Consider the following 16,036-nt stretch of genomic DNA (forward strand, 5'->3'; position numbering starts at 1 on the left):
AAAGAAGAGAGAATCAAGGAAATAACAGCATCCTATACATGACAATATAAATAACAACAACTGAATATCCTCTTCTTCCCATTTGCCCCAAACCATATCAATTTATAGCGGATTGATTGAAACTTAGCCATGAATTTGCACACACCCTTCTCTCTGAACACTTCACTCACTGGAAATAGTGTTGTATTGTCAGGAGTTCATAGAGGAGAACATTGAATGTATTAGTCAGAGTAAGCAAAGGCAACTGCCCTAAGGATAAATCCTGAAATCTCAATGGCTTCACTCAGCCTAGGATTCTGTCTTGCTCTTGTGGGTCAGGTGGCTTTCCTGCCTGGTCCTCCTCCAAAATCATTCAGGGTCTCCTTCCTTCTTGGTATTTCACCATCTTGGAGTTCCTTCCCTCTAGTCATGTGAGTGGAAAAGAGAGAGAAGACAGAGAAGGCGCCTGATCTACACAGCCACAAACTGGAAGTGGCGTGGCACTCCTGCTCACCTTCCACAGCAAGAGTGACCCACGTGGTACCACCGAGAGGCGTGAGGGAGAAGCTGGGAAAGGCATCCTTCCTGCACCTCCACAGGAGAAGAAAATGGTCTGATTACCACACAGCACCCACTCTGCTGCAATAACGTCACCGCTCTCTTGAACTCAGTGGTCCTTTTTGAGGCCAGTGTGGTCCTTTTTGAGGCCAGTAAGGTCCTCAGTTAATTTTTGGAAGAGTTGACAGGAAAGAGCTGTCCAGAAAATTTTGTCTTCAGGTTTCCTGGTAGTAATAGCCATCATTTACTAAATGTTTACTGTATATCACATATCAATCTGTATGTTTTAATACATTATTTCATTTAATCCACCTAAGTACTTTATAATATGATTATTCTTATTTTACAGATAAGAAAAATATTTTTGGTCTCATGTATTAGTTTGCTAGGGCTGCCACACACACACAGTACCACAGGTTGGGTGGCTTAAACAACAGATATTTTCTCACAGTTCTGGAGGCAAGAAGTCTGAGATCAAGGTATCAGCAGTCAGGTGCGATGGCCCATGTCTGTAATCCCAGTACTTTGGGAGGCTGAGGCAGAAGGATTACTTGAGGCCAAGAGTTTGAGACCAGCTTGGGCAACATAGTGAGACCCCCACCTTGAAAATAAAAATAAATAAATTAGCCAGGTGTGGAGGCTGAGGTGGGAGGATCACTTGAGCCCAGGAGTTCAAGGTTGCAGTCAGGTATGATGGCAGAACCTGTCTTTTAAAAAGGGAAAAAAAAAGGCATCTGTGATGTTGATTTCCTCTAAGGCCCTTTTCCTTGGCTTGTGGATGGCCACCTTCTTCTTCTTCTTTTTTGTTTTTTGAAACGGAATTGCCCTCTGTCACCCAGGCTAGAGTGCAGTGGTATAATCTCTGATCACTGCAACCTCCACCTCCTGGGTTCAAGCGATTCTCCTGCCTCAGCCTCCCGAGTAGCTGGGATTACAGGCATGTGCCACTGCGCCTGGCTAATTTTTGTATTTTTAGTAGAGGCAGGGTTTCACCATGTTGTCTAGGCTGGTCTTGAACTTCTGACCTCAAATGATCCACCCAACTTGGCCTCTCAAAGTGCTAGGATTACAGGCATGAGCCACTGCACCCAGCCCACCTTCTTGCTGTGTCTTTACGTAGTCTTTCCTCTGTGTGTGGTTGCACATTTGTGTCTAAATTTCCTCTTCTTAAAAGGACACCAGCCATATTAGATTAGGGCCACCCTAAAGGCCTCATTTTAACTTAGCTAAATAAACTCTTTAAAGAATTTATCTCCAAATATGGCTACATTCTGAAGTACTGGGGGTTGGGACTTCCACAGATAAATTTGTGTGTCAGAGGGAACACAATTCAGCCCAGAACATCCCCCACTTTTTCTTACGTGAATATATTCTATAAAACTATGTACAAAGATTTAACCACAAGTTTTTTATTGCAAATTTGTTTCTAATAATTAAAATATTAGTTAAGAATGGGTTCAGCCGCAATTAACAGAAACCCCAACTCAGAGTGGCTTCAGCCTAACACATAGTCAGGTGTAGGTGGTTATTGATATTGGTCCAGTGGCTCTGTGAAAATCTCTCCCTGTTGGCTCGTGTCTGTCACCTCGTGATCATGTAATGGCTACCGTAGCTCCAGACACCACGTCTACCTTTAAAGAGGAAAAGGGAAAAAGAAAGAATGATGGCATCTTCTGTCTCTTTATCAAGAAAGAAAAACTTCCCCAGAAATCACAGAAAACTTTATCCGATGTCTCATGGGTTAGAATTGGGTCTCTTATCCAACTGTAGCTGAATAACTGGGAAGTAGTGAGTTTTCAGGTGTATAAAGCTCTGGGGTGTGGGGTGGGAGGAAAGGAAAATCTGTATAGGGAATCACTGAGGCTCCCTTTTAAAGATCGACCTTATTAAAACATTCTAGACAAATTGCGATGGTTCCAATTCATTGGGGAAGAAGTCAAGACAGGTGATGAGAGCTCAGCAAATGGATCCAGTAGTTCCACAGGGCATGGCTGACACTCACCCAGGGCGTGGCTCAGCCAGGGCTCCCTGCTAGACTTGGCACCCTCTTTTGGAAGCGGTGGCTAAGTTATGAGTGTAGGCTTAAAAACAAAAACAAAACACTAGTAGCTTTGGAAGCCTGATTGCTGGCATCACCGTGACTTGTGTGGGAAACTTCTGCGCTAGGATCCACACCAATTTTCTTTTCTTTTTTTCTTTCTTTCTTTTTTTTTTTTTTGAGACAGAGTATCGCTCTGTTGCCCAGGCTGGAGTGCAGTGCCGTGATCTCAGCTTACTGCAACATCCTCCTCCCAGGTTCAAATGGTTCTCCTGCCTCAGCCTCCCAAGTAGCTGGGACTACAGGTGCCTACCACTATGCCCAGCTAACTTTTTACATTTTTAGTAGAGACAGGGTTTCACTGTGTTAGCCAGGCTGGTCTCGAACTCCTGACCTCATAATCCACCTGCCTTGGCCTCCCAAAGTGCTGGGATTACAGGAGTGAGCCACCGTGCCTGGCTGATCCACACCAATTTTCTACAACAACACTGTAGCTAGTAAGAGGGCAGGACAGCAGGTCAGCCGGGCCCCAGAGGGCTGCTTAGGCTCCCCGGCATCCTCTGTGTCTTGCATTTGGAATAAGAACCCACGCTTCTCGAGCCCTGGGATTATCATGCAATTGAGGGAAAAGGAGACCCCAACTGCAATGAGCCAAGTCTCAGACAGTTAACCAAAAAATAAAAAATGAATCTGTAATTGTGCCCCAAGTAGACTGTAAGTAAACATGCCAAGTAGCTTGTATTTTCTAAAACGTCTACAATAAACATATTTTAGTTTTGTAATAGGAAACAAAACATATTAAAGTGGTTTTTAAAAGAGTATAGTTATTATTGACCAAAATGGGAACAAGCCCTATTTTTAAATTATTTCAAGTTATGCTTTTCTTTTTTCTTTAATTTTTATTTTAGATTTGGGGGTACATGTGAAGGTTTGTTACACAGGTAAACACATGTCATGGGGGTTTATTGTACAGATCATTTCATCACCCAGGTATTAAGTCCAGGACCCAGTAGTGATCTTTTCTTCTCCTCTCCCTCTTCCCACCCTCCCCCTTCGAGTAGATCCCATTGTCTGTTGTTTCCTTCTGTGTGTTCACAAGTTCTTATCATTTAGCTCCCACTTATAAGTGAGAACATGTGGTATTTCATATTCTGTTCCTGTGTTAGTTTGCTAAGGATGATAGCCTCCAGCTCCTTCCACGCTCCCGCAAAAGACATGATCTCATTCTTTCTTATGGCTGCATAATATTCCGTGATGTATATGTACCATATTTTCTTTATCCAATCTGTCATTGATGGGCATTTAGGTTGATTCCATGTCTTTGCTATTGTGAATAGTGCTGCAATGAACATTTGCATGCATGTGTTTTTATGGTAGAGTGATTTCTATTGCTCTAGGTATATACCCAGTAACGGGACTGCTGTGTGGAATGGTAGTTCTGCTTTTAGCTTTTTGAGGACTCGCCATACTGCTTTCCACAATGATTGAACTAATTTACACTTCCACCAACAGTGTATAAGTGTTCTCTTTTCTCCGCAACATCACCAGCATCTGTTATTTTTTGACTTTTTAATAATAGCCATCCTGACTGGTGTGAGATGGTATCTAATTGTGGTTTTGATTTGCATTTCTCTAATGGTCAGTGATGTTGAGCTTTCTTTCATATGCTTGTGGCCTGCATGTATGTCTTCTTTTGAGAAGTGTCTGTTCATATCCTTTGCCCACTTTTTAATGGGGTTGTTTTTTGTGTGTGTGAATTTAAGTTCCTTATAGATGCTAATTTAGACCTTTGTCAGATGCATAGTTTGAAGTTATGTTTTTCAAAATAGCAAAAATATCTGTAAACAATTCAAATGCCCAGACATACCTGCAAAAGAATATAAAGTCATTGAAATAATATGTAGGCCAGGTGTGGTGGCTTACTCCTGTAATCCTAGTACTTTGGGAGGCCGAGGCAGGAAGATCCCTTGAGCTCAGGAGTTTGAGACCAGCCTGGCCAACATGAGGAAACCCTATCTCTACCAAAAATACAAAAAATTAGCCGAGCGTGGTGGCACATACCTGTGGTCCCAGCTACTTGGGAGGGAGGCTGAGGCAGGAGGATCACCTGAGCTTGGGAGGTGGAGGTTGCAGTGGGCTGAGATCGCACCACTGTACTCCAGGCTGGGTGACATTGAGACTCTGTCTCCAAAACAAATTAAAATAAAATAAAATAAAATAAAATAAAATAATACATATGTGGACTCTGTCAATATGTGGAAAAGTGTGTATGAATAAAAAGAACAAAGACACATACTTGTTGATTACAACTGGAGAAAATTATGTCTATACAATGATAAGAATGAAAACAGTAGAGTTAGGTAAATCGTTCAAGTTTTCAGCTGAAAGAATTCTGTGTGTTTAGGGGAGGTGTGAGGTATAAATCTCTATGGAAACAAAAGTTTTAAAACAGCAAATCTAATGGATGTGGGCTCTGTTAGGAGCAGCATGGCCGTGCTTTCAAACCTCCTTCAGGGCTGTCCTGGGCAACAGAGGAACGCTTTTGATCTGCTCTCTTGGCAAATTTAAAGTACACATGCATTATTATTAGCTACAGTCACCAGCTGAAGTGTTCTCAGCACACATACACACACACACACACACACACACACACACACACACACGGTAACTATGGGAGGTAATGGATATGTTAATTAGTTTGATTGTGTATATATTCACAATGTGTGTGTGTATATATATATATCAAAAGATCACATTGTATACACTAAATATACATGATTTGTATTTGTTAATCATACCTCAGTAAAGCTGGAAACATTTTTTTCAATTAAAATTGCCTCAGGAAGTAAAAATGAGAAGAATTATAAATATTTAGTAAATGTCAAGTGCTATATTCATGGATAGCAAAACATATTTATAATGCAAAAAACAACAAGAAAGAACATAAGAAGTGAATTCATGCTCTCAGCCCTCCCCAAGCTCCGCCCTCCCCGAGGTCCCAGTGTTCTCGGCCTCTTTCTGTCTCTAACCTTCCACAGACCGAGGTCCCTGGGCCCTTCTCGTAGCCTTGCCCTCTGGTCCTGGGAGACAGCCAACATGAATGGAGTCACGAGTGCTTATATCTTCAGCCAGGACTCGCCAGAATGTTCTTATCTTTCTCAGAAAATGGGTTTTTTCTTGTGCAATGTAATGTTCTACTGCTCCTGTCTCCCATTTGAAAAGTAGCAGGTGCCCATTATAAAAAGCTCCCAGTTTAAAACATTTTTTAAATCTTCTTTTAATCTTTTTTAGTGTTACATAAGAGCCGTACATATTTTCAGGGCATATGTGATATTTTGATACATTGCTATATTGTATAAAGGTCAAGTCAGGGAATTGGGGTATCTGTCACCTTAAATATTTATCTTTCCTTTATGCTGGGAACATTTGAATTATTCTCTTCTAGCTATTTCAAGTTGTGCAATAGATTATTGTCAAGTATGGTCACTCTACGGATCTATCGAGTGCTATGTCTCATTTCTTCTATCTGACTACATATTTGCACCCATTGATCAACGAGCGTTTATACATTTCTGTATTATATTGGGACGTCTGTTGTGTTCTGGGGCCCGCTCCATTCCCAGCTGTCCTGAGCGGCTTCCTTACCCACAGTCTACTGAGTTGTGTGTCTGGTGGCTCTGCCCCTGCCCTTGCCTGCTGGATTGACCAGGGTGGTTCCACAGTCACTCATGCTTTGTGGTGGGATGTAAGAGGCAGCAACAGTACTGCCCTCCCTCACTTCTGTATATAAATGATTCGACTCCTGGAACCATTCATGTGCAGAGCAACATTCATTTGCAGGTCTGCACCCCGTGGTCCACACAGACCTGCCCATGAATGTTTTAGCTGCTTTATTCCTGATTGCCAGACACCAGAAACATCCCAAAGGCCCACCGATAGGACAACGGGTCAACAAACCCATGACAACACACTGGAATACTACTCACCAAAAAAGGAACAAACCACCTGTGAATGCAATACCATGGATGCATCGAAAAACATTTGCTAAGTGGCAGAAGCCAGGTGCAGATGGCCACATCTGTAATTCCATCTGTGTGACGTTCGCAAAAGACAAAACTACAAGCTGCAAAGTGGATCAGTGCTGCCAGGGGCTAGGGATTGCAGGAGGGGACTGACCACAAAGGGTAGCATGGGTGAACTTTTTGGAATGATGGGAAGTTTTTCTATTATGGGGGTGGTTATACGACTATATACGTTTGGCAAAATTCATCCAGCTGTCTACCGTATAAGGATCCATTTTATTGTATGTAAAGCATACCCCACCTAAATCTGACCCGAGAAAAATCATAATGTAATGTAGAATATCCCTTTTACGGATCTCTATTTGAATATCTATGAGTATATCCTTTGGATACATTTCCAGAAGTAGAATCATCGGATCCAAGTGCATGAACATTTTAAAATCACGTGTGTATTTTTACAAGGCCTTCTTTGGAGGAAGTGCTTTAAAGGAGTGTCCATGAGGCTTTCAGGAATCCTGGCACATGGAAGAGAGCAACCACGAGTGTTATGCAGAAGCGAGGGACGGCAGTACTGTTGCTGCCTCTTACATCCCACCACAAAACACAGCTGACTATAGGACCTCTCTGCTTCCTGACCTCTGAAGTGTCAGGAATATCCTGCCCCAGTGACTCCCATCACTCCACCCCGAAGGCCAGAGCTCAGCACTGCCCAGCGCGATACAACTGAACTTCCTGCCATGGCGGGAACTGTTCTGCATCTGCGCTGTCCCATACACTAGCCACAAGTCGCTACTGAGTACTGGAAATGTAGTTAGTACAAATGAGAACCTGAATTTAATTTCTTTTAAGTTTTGTTAATTAAAAATTAAATTTAAGGGCAAGCGCAGTGACTTATGCCTGTAATGCCAGCACTTTGGGAGGCTGAGGCGGGGAGATCACTTGAGGTCAGGAGCTAGAGACCAGCCTGGCCAACATGGTGAAACCCCATCTCTAGTAAAATTACAAAAATTAGCCAGTCATGGTGGCATACACCTGTAATCCCAGCTACTCAGGAGGTTGAGACAGGAGAATCGCTTGAACCTGGGAAGCAGAAGTTGCAGTGAGCCGAGATCGTGCCACTGCACTCCAGCTTGGGTGACAGAGTGAGACACAGTCTCTAAATAAGTAAATAAATAAAGTTAAATAGCCACATGAAATAGGGCACAGTGGTTCATAGCCTGTAATCCCAGCACTTTAAAAGGCTGAGGCAGGAGGATTGCTTGAGGCCAAGAATGTGAGACCAACCTGGGGAACATAACAATAGCCCCATCTCTAAAAAATAATTTAAAAATTAACTGGGTGTGGTGGTACATGCTGTAGTCCCAGCTACTCAGGAGGCCGAGGCAGGAGGATCACTTCAGCCTGAAATGTTGAGACAGCAGTGAGTTATGACCATACTACTACACTCCAACCTGGGCAACAGAGCGAGACCCTGTCTCTAAAAAAATGAATAAATAAATATCCAGATGGGGCTAGTAGCTATCATATTGGACAGTGCAAGTCTAAAACTCTAAATCTAGCCTCCCACTGCAGGAGAAATGGAAGGACCAATAAGTAACTTGGCAGCCAGCATCCAGTGAGCCAGCTGCAGGGCTACTCTGACTCTCCCTAACCTTACTCTGAACACTGGGCCTTCTGCCTCATACCCCAGCACCAGGAAACAGAGTCCTGTTTTGCTCCCCATGCTGGAGTATCTGCCTCAGTCCTCCTCCCCTGCTCCCGAGCTCCTGCCCTGCTCCCTACACCCTCCCCGAGAACAGGAATCCTGACCTTGGACCCCTTTGCAGGTTTGATGTCAGTGCTCCAGGTAACATCTGCACACACCTGGCATCCGCCTCTGGCCTTCTCGGGCTGTCTGCCCGCTGCCCGTATGGGTCTCCACATTCTTTACTGCCAGGACTTGGCCTCTGTGGGACCCTGGATGGCTCAGTCAGCACTGGAAGCAGGATCTTTATGGCGGGGAAAAGAAGCTGGACCTCAACCCTTGTCACTGTCACTCATTACACTTGCAAAGAGGTGTGAGGATCTGGTGGGCAGCTCAGACTTTAAATAGCTCACACAGCCTTTAAAAGCTCTGAGTGATCTGGCCACCTTCACCTGTCTCGAGAGCTTCAGCCACTCCCCGGCCTCCAAAAATCCACAAATCTCTCGCCAAGTTGGACTGAGCTCCACCCCTCCATTTCCAGCAACCTGGACATCCCTACTAAATTTTCCACGTGTGCCTCCAGGCCACAAGCCTCAACACGGAACTCTCAGCTTCCTCAGAAGCACCCGTGCAGTCTTCCAAACTGGCGAGCTGAGAGTCATCACTCCTCCCTGTCCTCCTCCATCCCCAGCCAGCTGGTCCCAAAACCCATAGACACTGGGTCAGAAATACCACTTGGGCGTCCTGCCCGACTGTCTCTGAGGCTTCCACCTCCTCCCTGAGCTTACTGCAGCCCTCCACCAACAGGCCTCCTTGCCTCCAGCCTCCACCTCTCCTGCCCTTCACTCTGCCCCAGGGTTGCCTTCCTGAGACCAGTCTGTTTAAGGCTATCAAAGGATCCATTCAAACCCTGCAGCCCTCAGTGTCTGACCTGCAGGCTAACTGTGCAGCTCTTCTCCCACCAGCCTCCCGGCTGCCAGCCCTCCAGCCGCTCTCCGAGGCGTGCATGCGGCACCCTTCGCACTCTGTGCCCGATGCTAGCATGCCTCCCTTTATCCAGCTGGCAGGCTCACTCATCCTTCGAGGCCCTCCAGGAAAGTTTCCCCAACACAGCCACATCTCTTTCCCCCAGCAGCCACAGCTCTGAAAGCCCTTGCACAGGTTTTTATTTCTCCACGAGTGTGAGTGCCTCCCACTAGACCCTGAGTTCCTAAAGGGCAGGAATCCAGACAACAGACTGATGATTAAGTGTGGCCTAGTAGTGGGGGTACCCAGAGCTGTGGCTCCCATGGGGCCCTAGAAACCAGACATTAAGTATTGAAAATGGCTTTGGATCGTTACAGTAGGAGCCTACTCACAAAGACGCCTAGCATCCTGTTTCTCCGCATCATCTGCAGAGAACCGCCTCCATGGATCTGACTCAGCAGTGGTCCCAAGCATAGGTCTGGGGCGGCCCCCGGGAGATGTGTGCCGGCTCACCCTCCCTCCCGAGCCCGTCCTGCAGTTTAATCATGCTCTGCATCTATTCTAGGCCACGCTCATTTCCTGTGGTGGAAATGGGTTTTTGACAGTGTTCCTTTCATATTTAATCTCTCCATGCTAATTACAGCCAGTCCTCTTAGCTCAAGGATGGCTCTTCCTCTGTGTGAGACTAGCGGCTCTGCCAGCACACAAGCCCCGCCCCTTCAGGAAGCCCCGCCCCTGCCCGGCCCACTGGGCAGGAAGCTTCCCACTGCGGAGGACTCTTCCCCGCACCTGCCCTCCAGGAAGGATGTGCAGGGACACAGCCCTCCAGATGGGGTTTGCTAACCAAGGGGACATCTAGTGATGAAAGGGATGAAAAACAACCGTGACAGGCCCAGAATGTTCTTTTGAGTCTTTCCTTTTTCTTTATTTTTCAGGGATTGTAAAATGTATTGTTTACGATGAAGCACTACAGATCAGAGCCTCACCACGTGTTTTCGATCTGGTGTTTCTAGGGAAATTGGCTTTGATCGCTGTTTCAACTGCATTGGATCTATGAGGGCGTATTTAAAAACAAAACAAAAAAACTTCAGAGTTCTCCATCATCATCCTCAAAACGTATTTTTAGACATCTTATAATTTGCAGGGCACAGTTAGCACTTGGCAAAATAGAGGCAACAAGAGGTTGGGGAAGGAATCTCAGCTCGTGTTCAGAAACTGCAGTTTCGTTCCCGCCCCATGGCATGTCTGTGTGGCTTTGGGAAAGTCAGCGACCTCTCTGAGCCTCAGTTTCCTTAGCTGTCACATGAGGCTATGGAACTACAAGAGCTAACATTGTATAAACAGGTGATAAATAGTCTTGCAATTGATTATTATATAGACACCTTGGGGGCTGGTAGAAATGAGAGGGGCTGGTGGTGGAAGAAAAACAGAATTTGTCCCTGGTAAACTTTCTGGTGCATGAGCACTAGTCATGTGGGGACTGGGGAATGGACATTCCGTTTCCATTTTGCAAGGCTACCTATGAATTATGCATGTCGTACACACAGGCAAAAGGGATGGATAATTACTAGTTTGACCTCTGAGAAGACAGACACTGAATGAAGGAATGTTGTTTGCTAGAGAGGGTACAACAGGGGTTTTCAGATCTATTTAATAAAGGAACTTTACTAATCATCTAGTCTACACCCACCCACCGGACAGACCAATAATCCAACACCCAGAGTGATTTAAGTGATTGAATCAGGAGCACACCATTGGTTGTAAAGTCAGAGGAGTCCACTGCTAGGAAAAGCCATTCTAAAGAACAAGAAACCCATGACTTTTACAACCCAACTCATGCGATGGTAGAGAGTCTGGTTTCCACTTTCATGTTGACAAAAGTCATGTAAAGCAACGTAAAAATGTGACAAATGTTACCAACCATTGTCTGTGCATGCTTCAGTCGTGAGCAGAGCCTTGGATATCCTTGAGAGAGCAGAACAGAGATGTGGTACCTAGGTCCCCAGGGAGAGGGAGAGTTGATTCTTGGGATGCTATTTGTTTCTTGGACACAGAGTCTAACCAAGGACAAAGGCCCGTGTCCTCTAGAATTTTGGACTAAGTCACAAAACATTTTATTTTAAAATTTCTAATATTTTTATCCAACAAATAGAATGCCTGTACCACTGAACTTTTCTCCCCAAGTTTTTGCATACTGAAAGAGGTCAACATTCCCAGCCTCATCGCTTCGCTCTCCTCCTCCCTCACCTGAAAGAGCTCAACGTTCCCAGCCTCATCTCTTCACTCTCCTCCTCCCTCACCTGAAAGAGGTCAACATCCCCAGCCTCATCTCTTCACTCTCCTCCTCCCTCACCTGAAAGAGCTCAACGTTCCCAGCCTCATCTCTTCACTCTCCTCCTCCCTCACCTGAAAGAGGTCAACATCCCCAGCCTCATCTCTTCACTCTCCTCCTCCCTCACCTGAAAGAGGTCAACATCCCCAGCCTCATCTCTTCACTCTCCTCCTCCCTCACCTGAAAGAGGTCAACATCCCCAGCCTCATCTCTTCACTCTCCTCCTCCCTCACCTGAAAGAGGTCAACATTCCTAGCCTCATCTCTTCACTCTCCTCCTTGTCCCTCCCTGAAGATGGCAGCCACAGCATCTACGCACCTCAGCACCTACACACAGGCTACTCCTCTGCTCAGAATACTCCAGAATCTACCCCATCCACTTCTCAGTCATCTTTAAGTTTCTGCTCACATATCACCTTCACTGGAGGCCTTCCCTGACCATCCTATCTAGGATAGAACCCCACTCCTGGTTCCTTTTCCTTTGCATTATTTTTTTCCTTGACACTCATCACCTTCTAAAATTTTCATTTTTTCGTGTGTCTCCCCTCAAGTGTGTAACCTTCATGAAGATCAGGGCTTGGCTCTGTTTTGTTCACTGTGATACCCACAGGTCCAAGCATGGTGTCTGCCAGATAGCACTGAATGAATATTTTTCTGGGTGCACACAAGCTTTTCTTCACGTTCTGGTTTTTGTCACTGCTTGCCTCTGCCTTCTAATCTCTTTCCCAGACCTGCTCAAGTCTCACCCCCTAACTAGAAGTGAATTCATTAACGTCACAGCTAGAAGAGAGTCGTTTCCAGTCTCCTCACTTGAGAAAACCAGAAAGGCTAACAGCACAGACCCAGGACTTGAACTTGGATGTTATCTTGTCTCCCAGCCATGGCTCTCCCCACAACCCCAGATTCCTCCAGCCTGGTGTGCACCTTCCTTCTTCCCCTGGGTCTGGCCCTCTCTACTTGTATGTGCCATGCCTTCTTATACCTCACCTGAGTAATGCTGAATCCTGATTCTGCCACAAGTTAAGCAAGTGGCCTTGGACAAGTGACTTAACTTCTCTCTGCCTTGGGCTTCTGTCTTCTAAAGGGAAGAGTAACCTTTACCTTAGAAGATGTTCACAAGGCTCAACTAAAATGAAGGGAGCACAGCCCTCTCCTGGCCAAGGCTCAGTGCCTGCTTGTTCCTTTTCCTTTCCCTGGCTTGTGGGGAGATGGTCATTTCCTCAACAGAAACATTAAGTTTCTCAAGGTCTTTCTGTTGTCCCCATCCCCAGGCCTAAACTCCTAGAAGACAATGAAGAAATCCTTGGGGAATGAAAATGAGTTTTTAAGGGAGGATGGCAGGGAGAAGGGCCTCTATAATGTGGGTTGGCTCACTATCAGGGCTGGCTCATGGATTCCAGCTGGCAAGCCTGGCACCCCTTAAGATTAATGATGATGAACAAGGCCTCCAAGAGGCCAGGTAAGGCAACATGGGACATTTTCTGCCTTTCTCAGGGGTCAGCTTGTTGGCAAAACATCTCAATTTCAAAAGTCACCCTCAAGGTAATGGGGCAGGAATCCTGATTTCCTTAGAGACCACCATGATGAGCATTTCTCAAAGTCTGCTCTTCAGTATTTAAAAAGAAAAAAACAAGTGAGGGTGTTCTGTGATTTTTAAACGTTTACAAAATACTAGGTTAAAGAGTTACCCAACTGCATTTACGTAGGACTTCTCAGAGCCTTTGTCAAGTTTATGTGCATTATGACTCTCCAAGAGGGATGGAGGTATATACACGCTGAAACAGTGTCCCAGTGTATTTGGTCAAGATACCCTTTCTTTCCAAGGAGCAGCTGTTATGCTATACCCCACATTCTGGGGAAATCCAGCTCTAGACCACCTCATACTGGGGCATTGAATCTGAGCCTGGAGAAATGAAGTGGCTTAGCCAAGGTTAAACTATGAATGGCAGAAACAGGGCTACAATCCAGTGCCTGCTGTCATTCCCAGTGCTCTCCCTTCTACATGGCACTGAGGTTGGTGAAGGCCTTCGAATCAGACCAGCCCTAGTGACAGAGCCTGGGGTTTTTACTGGAGAAAATAAACTGGCATGAAATGTAACCAGCGAGACAGACTTACTAGAGATAAGAAAGTGTGCATGTGTGTGTGCATGTAAGTGTGTGTGAGAGGGTGTGTGTCCATGTGAGTGTGTGTGTGCGTGTGTGTGTGTGTGTGTGAGTGCATGTGTGTGCATGTAAGTGTGTGTGAGAGGGTGTGTGTCCATGTGAGTGTGTGTGTGCGTGTGTGAGTGTGTGCGTGTGTGTGTGAGTGCATGTGAGTGTGTCCATGTGTGTGTGAGAGGGTGTGTGTCCATGTGAGTGTGTGAGTGTGTGCGTGTGTGTGAGTGTGTGCGTGTGTGTGTGTGCGTGAGTGTGTGTGCGTGCATGTGAGTGTGTGCATGTGTGTGTGAGAGGGTGTGTCTGTGTGTGTGCGTGTGTGAGTGTGTGCATGTGTGTGAGTGCATGTGTGTGCATGTAAGTGTGTGCATTGATGTCTGTATGTGTGCATGTGAATGTGTGTGAGTGTGAGTGCATGAATGTGTGTGAAAGTGTGTGTGCATGAGTGTGTGAGTGTATGTGCATGTGAATGTGAGTGCATTTGAGTGTGTGAGCATGTGGAGTGTGCATGTGTGTGTTAGTGCATTTGCATTTGAGTGTGAGTGTGGCACGTGTGTGAGTGTGAGTGTGCATGTGAGTGTGTGTGTCCATGAGTGTGTGTATGAGCATGTGTGCATGTGTGTGTGCGTGCATGTGTGAGTGTGCATGCATGTGTGCATGCATGTGTGCATGCGTGTGTGTGTTTTGCAAGAGTAGCAGCAACAGCCTTGAAAGACCTATTTCCACCCAAGATGGTTGCATGGTCCCTACAAGCCCCAGTGAAGGAGGATCTCCCCCAGCCCTCCCCTGGCTTTACGTGTTTTCGGAATGGCGAGTGATAAACTGAGCTTTCATCAATGGTGACTGCACACCCTGGCCCAGCATGCAAGGCTGAGTATAGCCCCTAAAGATATCCATGTCCTCATCCCCAGAATCTGTACATGTCACCTTATATGGCCAAAGAGACTTTGCAGATGTGATGAAGTTGAGGGTTTTGAGATGCGGAGATGCTCCTGATTACCCAGGTGGGCCCAATGTCCTCACAAGTGTCCTTGTGAGGAGGCGGGGGAGATCTGACCGCAGAACAGGAGTAGGGACTGTGATGATGGTAACAGAAACTGGAGGGACAGTGTGAAGGCAGAGGAAGGGGTCACAAGTCCAGGAATCCGGGTGACTGCTAGAAGCTGAAAGGGCAAAGCGATTCTCCCCTGGGGCCTTCAGAGGAGGCCAGCCCTGCCAACACTTCTACTTTCGCTTCATGAAACTGATTTTGGACTTCTGAATAAATTTGTGTCATTTGAAGCCACCAAGTCTGCGTAATTTGCTACAGCAGCAAAAGAAAATGAATGCATGCAGTATGATGAGAACATCCCAGTCCACTCTGAGAAGGTTGTGCCGCCCAGATGAGTGCTGGTGACAGGGAGCCTGTGGTGGTGTGACAGGTTCGTGTATGCAGCTGGGTCACCCCACATTCTGGGAACCACCCAGAGGTCGGCTCTGAGCATTGTCCTCGCTTACTGCTTCTTATGGAGGGAGTGGAGCCACATCAGTCTTCCACTCAGAGATGAGGATATCTGTGTCTCCTGCAATGTCATCAATTTGTCCCTGTGGCAAGAAGCAGGGTGTGACTGATTTGTGACACCACACCTTACCTGTGTGACTTTCAATGACTGTTTTCCTTGGCAGCATTGCAGCTGAGCCGTCGGGCAAATGAGAGCCAAGCAAGTTGGAGCTGCCCAGGAACTGGATGTGCTTGCTTATAAAACATTTCAACATTTCCAAGGGTATATTTTCTCCCACATATTCTGGAACGCTTGGAAACCACTTTAATGAGCATTGGTGGATGCCTCGGGTCTGTCGTTCACTGAGGGCTACATGGAGGCTACGCCCTCCTCTCCAGCACCTGCGTTGGGAAGTCACAGGAGACCGGAGCCGCACAGGACATCACAGAGCTGAATTCTGACCCGATTATCTGAATCAAATGTCACCCAATATCCTATCTTCAACAAACAAAAGAGCAACTAAGCCAGAGACACCATCTTCAGATGCCTTGGCCTGTAAGGAATTCATTCTGACTTGAGATGTACTTTAACATTTCAGATGAAATCACTATCTGCGCCTCAGATTTGACAGTGAACTATTAGGGGTTAGATTATGAAGTGTCAGGGCAGGCTATGTGGAAGTGACAATGACGTCATAAATGACAAGTTGCATTTTTTTCTTCCAATGACATATTTGCAACTTAGTCAATTGCCTTTTTATTTCCCCCGATCCACAGATTTGTTAAGCTATTCTATTGGATGAATATTTTCCTTATGTTTTATG

At 45.9% G+C, this 16,036-nt stretch overlaps 2 long non-coding RNA genes across 2 annotated transcripts in view; both read right to left on the minus strand.

Annotated features, from left to right (window-relative positions):
* The window catches only part of LOC123573674 (uncharacterized), a 36,458-nt gene that overhangs the window by 4,430 nt on the left and 15,992 nt on the right, over positions 1-16,036 (minus strand). The window lies entirely within an intron of this gene.
* LOC135971047 (uncharacterized) lies at positions 1,325-9,926 on the minus strand. The gene is made up of 2 exons (XR_010587105.1): positions 9,640-9,926; positions 1,325-2,168 (listed from the first exon to the last, which is right to left on the minus strand). It is a non-coding gene; the product is annotated as an uncharacterized lncRNA (long non-coding RNA).

This window comes from Macaca fascicularis, chromosome 5, assembly GCF_037993035.2.
Source record: "Macaca fascicularis isolate 582-1 chromosome 5, T2T-MFA8v1.1".
Classification (NCBI taxonomy): domain Eukaryota; kingdom Metazoa; phylum Chordata; class Mammalia; order Primates; family Cercopithecidae; genus Macaca; species Macaca fascicularis.